The sequence below is a fragment of the Protopterus annectens genome, chromosome 3.part0, assembly GCF_019279795.1.
Source record: "Protopterus annectens isolate FY-2018-M chromosome 3.part0, PAN1.0, whole genome shotgun sequence".
NCBI classification, from domain to species: domain Eukaryota; kingdom Metazoa; phylum Chordata; order Ceratodontiformes; family Protopteridae; genus Protopterus; species Protopterus annectens.
In genome coordinates this window covers 434370507-434383451 of record NC_056731.1, presented here as the reverse complement: position 1 = coordinate 434383451, position 12945 = coordinate 434370507, and positions in this window count along the sequence as shown.

The window sequence follows — 12945 nt, the reverse complement described above, 5'->3', positions numbered from 1 at the left end:
GGTTCCCCTCCGCGCCCGCTCCGAGGGGGGGTGAGCCCCATCTCCTGCAGCAGTTCCTCCTGAAGGTGGTGCAGGGCCCACGGAGATGGAGGTCCCAGGCTGGGCCCCAGATGTACTGGTCCCCGGTGCCATGGCCAGCTGAGGTGGGACAGGTGGGTCCGCTGGGACCGGCCTTCCCATACAAGCTGTGTTGTCACAGATTTATTGCAGATATGGGTTAGAAATAGTCAACAGCATTCAGGATTAGTTATAACAGCATGCGTAGTTATTCCCGTTAACGCGACACACCAGATTTAACACAGTTGCAGAGCAAATAGAACACATGCATATATGGAACAACAGTGGCCATTACAGGAGCATGCGGGTTTCATTGTTGGCAACAGGCCACCAATATGGGTGTATTTTAACATGGCACATGCATAGAAACAAATGTGAATATTTATTAACCATTAGGACATATGTCCTGAAAACGTTTTGAAGTGTACACATACCAGTTGAGGAGTGTCATTGGGTTATTATGCACATATGGTAGGGGTGAGAGAGAGGATTCAATTAACAACTAATATATCCTTGTAGTTTTCACAACATTCTTAGTCACTGCAGTGATCTTTCCCTTACATGTATTATTACATTACACAATGGCCTTATATTGTACACTGGTATGTTGATAGATTATTATATAAGTGACCTGTATCTTAAATGCAGGTCAGGCTGCAGGTGTTAATGCAACATATGTTGAGAATTGCTGTCATACACATTGGGTGAGGTGCTAAAATGACAGGTTTGCTTTCATATACATTCTCCGACTATGTACACGTTTGACTATCAGTTATATGTCATTGACAGCTGCCTACATTTCTTGGATCATCACATTGAATTTTCAGGGGAACAGGGTACCAAGCTAGTGATATGGGCCATTTATCTGGACATGCTGGACAGATTGGGACAGTTGTGGGGTATAAATATGCCTACAACTTACAATTTGAACATTCAAGCAAATTCTGTACAGTTGGGTGTAATTATGCATACGGCTTTCTATCTAAACATTGAATCACAGTCTGTATGGTTGTGGGGTATGATTATGCATGCAACTTAGCAGCACTCCCAGGAGTCAACCCCCTGCTGTGTGTGACAAAAAATTATTGCTAACATCACAGTACACTATGCTATCAGGGGAATTGATGTACAGCTTTCGACTGTTTCCTATCTAAGTCTCCCTAACTTGTACAATATGACTAACCTCTTGGTACTTCCAACATTGTTATGCATAACTTCATACCCATTTTATCTGCATACCACGGTGTGGGTGACACGGCATATGATACAGCAGTACTATTTATAGTATGAAACAGATTGCAAACATATGAGAGAAGAGTAAACAGAAGCACTCCAGGGGTTATACCTTTATTCACAGACTATTAACACATTTATTTCTACTGGTACAACACTTTCTAAGGCTCTTATAATCTTTGTTATGACAATACATGCAGACTGATCACTTATCTGCCTCATGACACAGCTTTTGCAGCCTAACATCATGGGCTTGCTGGTTCACAGCCCGCTCATCTGCAGCTGTCAGAGAAATGCATTGATATTTAGCCATACCTATCCATAGTATACACAAGCTAGGCAATTATTTACTACTTAGTAGAATGTGGACTTAGTACTGGGGCATTGGCCATCTGCTGATACTCCAGGATCCACTGTTCCAGGACATCCCCCCTCCACCTCTTCAGGTCAACATGGTGGTGTCTGACCTGCTCACCAGTCTGGGGGATAACCGTGGCACTGGTAAGGTCATGGGTGAGACTGTCCCAGGCCTCTGTTTTGTACTGCGAGCCTTGGTACTGGCCCTGCAGTAGTCTCTGATCATGGTGTTTTACCAGGAGCCATACCATGAATTTTGACTCCTGGATGCCCCAGCGCTGCACTCTGAATCAAGTGCCTTCACCCACACCAGCCATTCTGCCTGCAGTGGGAAGCTACAATGAGTTATGAGACGCATTTTCACCTGTGGGGTTTAAATACGGCCATTTTCCCACACTTTGCCATGATAGACCAGTTTTGAAAAGACTAAGCTATGGGCACACCTACTTACATAAGGTTGGCACTGTTTAAAGAGGTATACCACTATGGAGATTGAATTGGCTCCCCTACACATTGCTTACACTTACTAACATGAGCTGTGCTGCGGTTAGCATTGCTTCATAGTTGATTATCACTATAATTGCCATTTGGCAATGATTTATTCTTCATTACAGGTTATATATGTGTCTGGTATCTGTGATTCATGTGTAAATACACTGTATGGGGTCCTGGGAACTTCAATACTTTATTACCATAACACCTCAAATCTATGCTTACTGCAGTACTCCAGTCCACATATTTATGTTCTGTGGCAGGTTATCCAACATCACACTGTACATAGATTCAGTTCACATGCTTGGTTTGATTTTCCTGTGGTAAGGACTAGTTTGCTGATACCTCATGCATATCTCTTACTATGATGGCTTAGTGGTTAACTACTGTGGTGATAGTATACAGGGCCATGCATTTGAGCTTTGCAGAGGCAGTTTATTTTGTTGTGGGCAGAACATGGGCCGTTGGATCCAGATTGATTAAGGCACTTTAAAGCAGTTGTAAGTGGGTTTGTGCGGGTTTCCATGATGGTAAGCACTACTAAACTCTGGTTACAGTTTCTTACACTCAGTTAGCTTCTACTTTGCTTAATCTGTGTAGGCAATGCTTACCCCCACGCAAACGCACTTAAATATACTTACTAGTGCTTATATATGCTTACTACTGCTTATTTGTGCTTAAACCTTCTTACTAGTGCCTTATTCATTATGACACTGACACTTCACATGTACATTTCATGCAGTACTCCAGTTCACATTTAAATGTTATTATGTAGGTTATATGGCAAAGAGATGTAAAATTATGTTCATATACAGATTTCACATGGAAAATTATATGTGCTGCAGTGGGACTCAAACTGGGAATGCTTGTTCATTAGGCGGATGCTCTAACCATTACACTATTGCTTTGCTGCTTCATTTGCATATATATTCCTTGTTATCCTCTTCAGCCTTTTCAGTTGCTTTAACCATAGCTAGGCGATGGGCACACCCACGCACCTATGGTTAGCTGTACTCAGGGTTTCAGGGTTTTAAAAAAAATAAATAAAAGTGTCTCTTCATTTTATTTAAATGTACTGTTGCTGTTGAACACATGGGGGCTGTTGGTGGGGATATGCGGACACCTATGAGTGGTCTCGCTCATTTAGTTACACTTTCTTCTGTTCTACTTTGCAGGGGAGTGTTTATTCTGAGAGCTCTGCTCTCAGGCATGCCCCCTGCACTTGTCCACACTTCATGTAGCATTAGGAGTTCAGGCATCATGCCTTCATTAATACGCATGGTGCGCTGCTGTCCTCCTCTTAAACTGCCGCTTCTGTGCAGGACTGGATTAGTCCTGCATGGACGTTTAGTAAATCCGGGGGTACATTTTTTTCTCTTTCCAAGACTTCATAGACATTGACCAAGAACCTATGAATACATTACCTTTTTTAATTGTGTTAGATGTCTAGGTAATAAAAACCTGGTCACTTTTTATCAAACACATATTTTAAATCTGAGTATAAATTAATTACAGCAAAATAAATGGATTTTTCACCTATTGCTGAAAAAAAAATCTATGCTAATTTAAGCAAGACATATATAACTTGTATTTAAAAGCTATAGCAGTTTTTGAAATATTTTTTCTACTCCAGGATTTGTTATTTAATGAAATCTGTCAAATTCTCATTTCGTCTTTCACCTAGCCGTAGATATTGACAAATGCACAAATAAATATAAATATAAAATATATCTAAATATTCAGTAGTGCAGCTCATCTGGGGTATCCTGCTTGGGTTAGTCTTAACTGTATAGATAAAATATTTAATAATGTTCCCTTTGATATGCAGATTACTTGTTCTCCTAATCAAACCTCTGCCTCAAACCTTTAATGAAAAAGTAAAGTAAATAAATGTTTATCAAACAATTTATGAGGCAAGCTTTTCTATTCTATTTTTTTTCTATTAAATGAAAGACCTGTCCTTTAATAACACAAAGTCACTTTGAGGTGCAGATCGCTGGTGAGGGAGGAAGAATATGAGCACACTCCCTGGTGTGTGCTAAAAATTATTTTAAATCACTTTTATGGCCTTTCTGTCTTATGCTAAAATACTTCTTCTTTGACTTGAAGACATTTAAGCTCAGCAGAATGTATAAACGTAATTTAATAAAGTCAGGAGAAGAAGAAATGAGACTGTTAGAAGTCACTTATAACAAATCAAGGTCTCTAAAGGGTGAAGCATCTAAAGAAGCTGAGTTTTAGTCCTCATGTAATAAAATGCCATGACAGAGAACAGGCATGGTACTGTCAGTGTGTGTGTGTGTGTGTGTGTGTGTGTGTGTGTGTGTGTGTGTGTGTGTGTGCGCTATGCAGACCCAAGCACATGCAGGTATCCCAGTTTTAGAACTTCTGAAAATGCACGGCTATGCAGAGAGACAAAGGAATTCTCAAATTGTGTTCCCTTTAAATAAATTCAGTTAAATTTATCAGGTGTAATACAATTTAAAATGAAAACGCTGATTTTGTTATTAGTATCCAATAATATTACATGATTCACTTTTCAACTTAATTTGTAGTTTTACATTAAAAACACAATAAGTTTTATTTTCCCTTAGTACTACAAAAATGTGCACAAAACAATAAAAGTTAATTTTCTGTAAGCATTTAAAACCTGTTCCTATATTTTGCAGGGGAGAATTGCAGACATGACCTGAGCTGGGGTAAAATTCACAGACAGAAGCCTTTAGCAATTCCCAGATTAGGTGCAGAATAGTTATACATAAAATAAATATTACAAAAACATATGCATATAGTTTAATATAAAGTCAAGGTAGTCAAATTGATTATTTGCTTTCAGGCTGGGTAAATATAAAATAGCTGCTCAGAAATTTACAAAGTCTCTGTAGAGAGAGTAGTTCTGCAAGGACATATGCAGTAAAGATAATTTTTTTGTTTGACATTATTAGGCAATTTTACTCATGACACTTGACAGAGTGAATACTAGTCGTGTTTCAGAGGCCTGCTATACTAGTATATTTTAGATCATTGCCAGTGTCTCCATTTGTAAGGTGGAAGAATTACTTATACTTTAGTTTACATACACTCACACACAGACGCAGACCCACAGACACACAGACCCACACACACAGACACACACCAACACCAATACACACACGTGCACAAAGACAGACAGAGAGACACACACACACACACACACACACACACACACACACACACACACACACATGCACGTACACACACTTCTGTACTCACATAAAATACTACTTGGGAGTCTTGAGATTCTAAGCTACTATTATTCAAAGACTGAAATAATAGTCAGAATAGTTTCCTCATGTAATTTTTGACAGCCTTAGAATTCTGTTCAAAATAACTGCTAAAAGCAGAATATGCACAGAAATGGTATTTAAAAAGAGCTAATAGTACCTGAAGTTTACAATAGTGTGACATCCCAGTCCCCTGTATTAGGTTCATCATAGCAGTGAATGGATCAGACTTACTTACACAGATAGTAAGGGGACTCAAAAAGAAACAAAACTAATGAGAGACATGACACTGTTTGTCCCACTGTGCAGCTAACCTCTAAGATGTCTTTTTTTAATAAGCCTGTGGATGAAATCAGGGTTTTATTAATATATAGCTGTCAATTAAATATAGCAGGCTAAGCTATTCTAGGAGGACATACCTGATTTATTATAAACAGGTATTTATTTTTGTTTAATAGTGCTGTGAATTGGGAACAAATTAAAAACATGCAGTGCTAATTAGAGCTGTCATGATGCTTCCATTCTTCTGTTTCCATGACTGGAAGAAATTCATTTATTATAAAAATGTATTTGTTTTTCTTTCGGCAGTCCAATGAAGTTAGGAAAAGCACAGATTTTCTTACTGAAGAAAGTGGTTTAGTAGTTAATTATACTGTTTTCACAACTGTGAAGCTTTTCCTTATTTTAATGTACAGGTATGTTTTATTTTTCTATTTCTCATGGGCTGCATATTAAATAAGGTGTTGGTATTTACCACTACATTGTCAGCAAAAGCTATCATATTTGTTTATATATAAATATAAATATGTGTGTTTGTGTGTGTGTGTGTGTGTGTGTGTGTGTGTGTGTGTGTGTGTGTGTGTAGTAAGAAAGAGTGACTGCAGAGGATGCTAACATTTTCAGGCCTGTGATCAGTAGACGGGACTTATAGTGGTTACAGATTTCATGAAACACATACTTCAAAATGAAGGAAAAAAAGGCCATTGGAAGTAGAACAAACTCTATTAGAAAAAATGTTAGAGAGAGAGAATTAAAGCTCTGAGATGTTAATGAGCTTCTTCCTGTAGCCAAGGGTACAGGGGATGATTATTTCCACCTGCATTTGTTTACTATATGAGGAAATCACATAACCATGCAGTACTAATTGGTTGCTGCTGAAAAGGGACGTGTACAGAGGGATTACTTGGGTAACTAATGTGTAAAAAAATATCAAACTAGATCCAAGCTGCAAACCTCAGAAGTGGCAGAAAGAATTCAATGATATAGAAATCCTGCCAGATTTTTCAAGTGATCTGTATCAGAGAATTATTCCAGGGATTAAGAAAAGACCTATAATTTCATGGGACTCTAGTGTGCTGTAGAAATGAAACTTCTGAAACTTGTACACCCCATTAAGGGCAAAGACAGTATTGCTGGAGTGATCTTGGTCATCAGGACCTGGAAAAGCAGAAAGAAGTGGAGTAGAAGCTGTTAGATGAAATAACGTGATAGAAAATGAGTTTCAAATTGGTATTTCACATAAACAGTCCTCAGCTAACTGATCACTTAACTTTGGGTATTCAAACTTCCATTCTTTGGCAAAGGACTTAAATCCTTGGCAATAAGCTTTGAACCTTTGTTAGAAATAATCTTTTCCAGTATACCATGTCTAGCAGATTGCTTGCATCACAATGGTTCCTACTGAGTCATTCAGTTGAACTATTTCCAAATTTTGAGTACTGTATTGAAATAATGTAATCCCTACTTACAAGTAAGACATTGGGCTGGATTTGCGAAAGCTTGCACGGAGTGCAAGAAGAGTGAAAGAGCCTTACAGGTACTCGACCTAGATTCGTTTACCGGAATAAAAAGAACTTAAAGAGTTTGCTCTGCTACCCAAGGGTCCATAATGATCCACCTGCTTTGTTGGGCCCCTACATGACCACATGCGACAAATGCAATTTTTGTTCATATATAGAAACCGACCCTGTCTTCCGATATCCATATGGTTCGGGTATTTACTACATCAGGACGAGGGGCAATTGTATGTCCAGAGATGTAGTTTACCTAGCCTGCTGCACAGTCTGTCCAGCCTACTATGTAGGCAAGACCAATAGGACACTGAGGGATAGGATTCGTGAGCATGTATACCACACAAGGAGAGGTACTACACATAATGCACTATCCAAACATACTAATGACAAAGGTCAAGAGCATCGTTTTAAGTTCAGGATCTTGGAACAGATCTCAAGGACATACAGGAGAGGGACATTAACAATTATACAGAGACCAGGGAAAAACATTGGATTATTAAGTTTAGGGCAGATATCACCCCAGGTCTCAATGGAAGGGTTCCCCTGACCTTTGCTGAAATCAAGAAGGTTATTGTCCAAAAGATGTTAAGAGGCTATGAAGAGTTTTTACTTTGTGGCCAGTAGGGTCTTTTGAACCTTTATATGCATAGATGCTCTGTCAATGTTTTGATAGTTATGTTATTAAAAAATCCCCCCCCCCCACCTGTCACACATACTTTTGATTCATTTATTCCAATAATGGATATGAATATGAATGGCTTTGTTTTGAAATGCCGTACTGTTTTATGATGGTGTATAGGAATTTTATATATGACTTTTTTACATGATATTTTTAATGAGCCATGTACCTTTCATTGCTGGACAGGATTTTGGCGACATTTTGGCTTTTAAACTGATGTTTGCAGACAGTTTAGTTGTATAGGTCTGAAGAAGCTCATGCGAAAGCTCACCTCTTTTATTAATAAACCTGCTTTTTACATACCGCCTGCACTTGGATTATTTACATCATTGGCTATTGGATTTAGGAGCTACTTGTGATTTAAATGAGACTGCAATCCTCCATTGTTTTGCTCAGCGGTGTTTGTTTTAACTATTTATCTTTGAGCTTGTTGTTCCGTTGAGCATTCACTCCACTGGTCCTCTTTATTCATTATAGATTCTTAGAGCTTATCTGAACCAGTGGAGGCATGATTGGAGGAGATTCGACCTCTATTGAGCTGCCGTATACTCCATCTAGCACCAAGGAAGTACCGATGACATCATGTCCGTCTTTGGACCGTTTGCAGACTGCTTTACACTGGAATGAATCCATTGGCGTCATTCGTAGAAGAGGATGTTGGCTCAGCCCCCACTAGTACCTTGGATTATGATTGTGAAGGGCTGAATCGAGCAGTGGAGCAGTTGGAGCAGGATTTGTTCAAACTAAAGCGCATGCAAACCCAGAGACAGCATTTCGAGGTTTGCTTACAGCGGCTGGAGCCCAGAGGACTAAGGGTATTGAAGATGCCGACAACTGGCACCTCTACCCGAGCTATTGTATGATTGGCAACAGCTTAATATTGAGGCAAGCCTCAAATATTTGAAACTTATGAATGCTTTTTCTCCCGTTAGAGGAGAAACTTAAAGAAGATGTCAGGAAGGCGAAGAATGAGATACTCAATGTGTTTCCGGTCTCTGTCATAGACCATACCTTATCTGTTTTGTTGGACAATGTTTCGGTTTATGAGCGCCTTCTGAATCAGAAAAGGGCCAAGTTGCAGCGGGACTCAACGGATTTCCGTTTGGGCAACATCTTCACTTGGCCCAGGCACAATGATTACAACAGCACCAACAATACAAACAGTGCATTCCGTCAGGCCCCCGGAACATGTACCTCTTCCTCCATCACCACAGGGAATACCAGTGACTCAGGGAACACGGACCGTGCTCCCAATAGAGATGCAATCGATGTAGGCACGGTTGAACTTCCTGGCTCATGCCTGGACAACGATCACACTGGCTCCAACAGCAACATTGGCCCAGCCATCCCCACAGACCAAGCTGGTCGTGCAGGTACCGTTGCCAACGCTGTACCCATCGGAACGGACTCTGTGCTGGAGCCGACAGCTACCACCGACTTGGATGCCAATGCTGATTCAGTAAGTAGGGCTGAATCTTTAGTCAGCAGGGCTGAACCAACTGTCCCGCCTCTTGAACCAGTTGTTGAGGAAAGTTTCCTCCTATGCATCAGTAGAGATCCTGATGGACGGGATCCCATTTCCCCTTGGATTCCACTTTTCACCATTCTCCTCCAGAGGGATGGCAGACACCCTTTTCCCATCAGGGTGCCTAACCAGGAGAAGTCGCTCCAGAATGCCAAGGGAGGTACAAGAGGAAACTTTCGCGGATCGTCCATCCAACCGGACAATCAAGAAAATGTGGGAGGAAGCATTAGGACTCGTGTTCAATTTGTCTAGTCATGCTTTGACTGAACATGAGTCACAAGTCCTCTCTAAGGGTCTCACTTTTATTCCAACCTCAGATAGTAGATACTGAAGAGACTTTAAGAGACTTTAAGCTTTTTGTCAGGAATTTGTCCCTGAAGGTTTTCTTCAACAGCACAGAGATGAAGGCTAATACCACTGTGTTTAGGACACCTAGTACATTCCTCCCTCCGATACACCCTCTGGTTGCAGCATATAGCAAACTGGTAGAAGATGAGATATATAGGTTGAATGGGTCAGAATCTGGCAACAGGAGAAGGAAATATAACCTCAGCCTTATACAACGTGGGGCCTTGGACTCCCTACGTAACAACAGGGAGATTATTATCCGACCAGACAAAGGAGGTGGGATTGTAGTTTTGACATGGACAGGTATAATAATGATATGCTACTAATGTTGGCTGATGACAAGTTTTATGTTCCTATTACCAATGATAGGGTGGACAGCATCATTGAGAGCATCGCTCCATATTATTTGGTCTTTTGATAATGGTGTTATTGATACCTCTATATGAATTTTTCAATGTGGTTCATCCCTATTACCTACCATTCAGGGTCTCCCAAAGATCCATAAGGATTCACTACGTCCACCTCTTAGACCCATAGTTGCAGGAGAGGGTGGTCAACTGAACCCCTGTCACTTTTGTTGAGGCACAACTCAGACCATTGGTTGATGCCAATAGGTTCATTCTTAAGGATACCAGACAGTTTTGTTGGATTTCTACCAATATATCAACACTTGTTCTGAATTGAAGACCTCATATGGGTCACCATGGACGTTCAGTCCTTATTTACGGTTATACCCAATGAGGAAGGTAGAGCAATGGTAGGTGCATATCTGAGGAGAACCGACCTCCCTCTGAAGTATGATGTTGATTTGATTCTTATGTTGTTGGCTATTATTTTAGAATCCAATCTTTTTGTTTCCATGACAAGATTTTTCTGCAGAAGGATGGCGTAGCTATGGGCACTTCCTGTGCCAATAGCTACGCCAACTTGGTGATGGCAGAGTGGGAACATAGCTTCTTGTTTCAGAATAGTTTGTTTCAGGAGTCAGTACCATTCTATAGGCATTTTGTGGATGATCTCTTCCTTGTGTGGAGTGGCTCTACAATACAATTAGAGTCCTTTTTTACACAGATCAACATGTCTGTCACCTTTCTGAAGTTTACTATGGATTGGTGGAAAGACCACTATTCCTTTTTTAGATGTCTTTGTTGATAAATTACCCTGTGGGATAGTCAACACGGGTGTCTATCGCAAGACCTGCTATAGGAATACACTGCTGCATCGTTCGAGCATGCATCCTGGCTATGTATACAAGAACATAGTGAAGGGACAATCAATGCGGATGTCTAGATATACACCCCTAGACAGTCATCTGGCAAGTGAATTAGAGACCTTAGCAGCAAATTGAGGGAACGTGGCTATGACCACTTAGATATCTCCAGAGGGATGGCGGGCATTGCAGATCTGAGGATAGACAGAGCGAAACCATATTTCTCAGATGGTGCTGTTGAAATATCTGTGGGAGAGGCCAGTGATGGCTTGGATAGCCAAGAGGGCGGTTCAAATATGGACAATGGAATTGCATTTCCCATTTTACACCAGGGATGTAGGTACACTTAAAGATATTTTCTCTAAGCATTGGCACGTTTTATCAGTTGACCCAACTATTAAGAGCCTTACAGGTACTACCTAGATTCGTTACCGGAATAAAAAGAACTTAAAGAGTTTGCTCTGCTACCCAAGGGTCCATAATGATCCACCTGCTTTGTTGGGTCCCTACATGACCACATGCGACAGATGCAATTTTTGTTCATATATAGAAACCGACCCTGTCTTCCGATATCCATATGGTTCGGGTATTTACTACATCAGGACGAAGGGCAATTGTATGTCCAGAGATGTAGTTTACCTAGCCTGCTGCACAGTCTGTCCAGCCTACTATGTAGGCAAGACCAATAGGACACTGAGGGATAGGATTTGTGAGCATGTATACCACACAAGGAGAGGTACTACACATAATGCACTATCCAAACATACTAATGACAAAGGTCAAGAGCATTGTTTTAAGTTCAGGATCTTGGAACAGATCTCAAGGACATACAGGAGAGGGGACATTAACAATTATACAGAGACCAGGGAAATCCATTGGATTATTAAGTTTAGGGCAGATATCACCCCAGGTCTCAATGGAAGGGTTCCCCGCGACCTTTGCTGAAATCAAGAAGGTTATTGTCCAAAAGATGTTAAGAGGCTATGAAGAGTTTTTTACTTTGTGGCCAGTAGGGTCTTTTTGAACCTTTATATGCATAGATGCTCTGTCAATGTTTTGATAGTTATGTTATTAAAAAATCCCCCCCCCCCATCTGTCACACATACTTTTGATTCATTTATTCCAATAATGGATATGAATATGAATGGCTTTGTTTTGAAATGCCGTACTGTTTTATGATGGTGTATAGGAATTTTATATATGACTTTTTTACATGATATTTTTAATGAGCCGAGCCGTGTACCTTTAAATAATGGACAGGATTTTGGCGCCATTTTGGCTTTTTAAACTGATGTTTACAGACAGTTTAGTTGTATAGGTCTGAAGAAGCTCATGCGAAAGCACTCACCTCTTTTTATTAATAAACCTGCTTTTTACATACCTCGCCTGCACTTGGATTATTTACATCATTGGCTATTGGATTTAGGAGCTACTTGTGATTTAAATGAGACTGCAATCCTCCATTGTTTTGCTCAGCGGTGTTTGTTTTTAACTATTTATCTATTAGAAAAAATGTTAGAGAGAGAGAGAATTAAAACTCTGAGATGTTAACGAGCTGCTTCCTGTAGCCAAGGGTACAGGGGATGATTATTTCCACCTGCATTTGTTTACTATATGAGGAAATCACATAACCATGCAGTACTAATTTGTTGCTGCTGAAAAGGGACGTGTACAGAGGGATTACTTGGGTAACTAATGTGTAAAAAAATATCAAACTAGATCCAAGCTGCAAACCTCAGAAGTGGCAGAAAGAATTCAATGATATAGAAATCCTGCCAGATTTTTCAAGTGATCTGTATCAGAGAATTATTCCAGGGATTAAGAGAAGACCTATAATTTCACGGGACTCTAGTGTGCTGTAGAAATGAAACTTCTGAAACTTGTACACCCCATTAAGGGCAAAGACAGTATTGCTGGAGTGATCTTGGTCATCAGGACCTGGAAAAGCAGAAAGAAGTGGAGTAGAAGCTGTTAGATGAAATAACGTG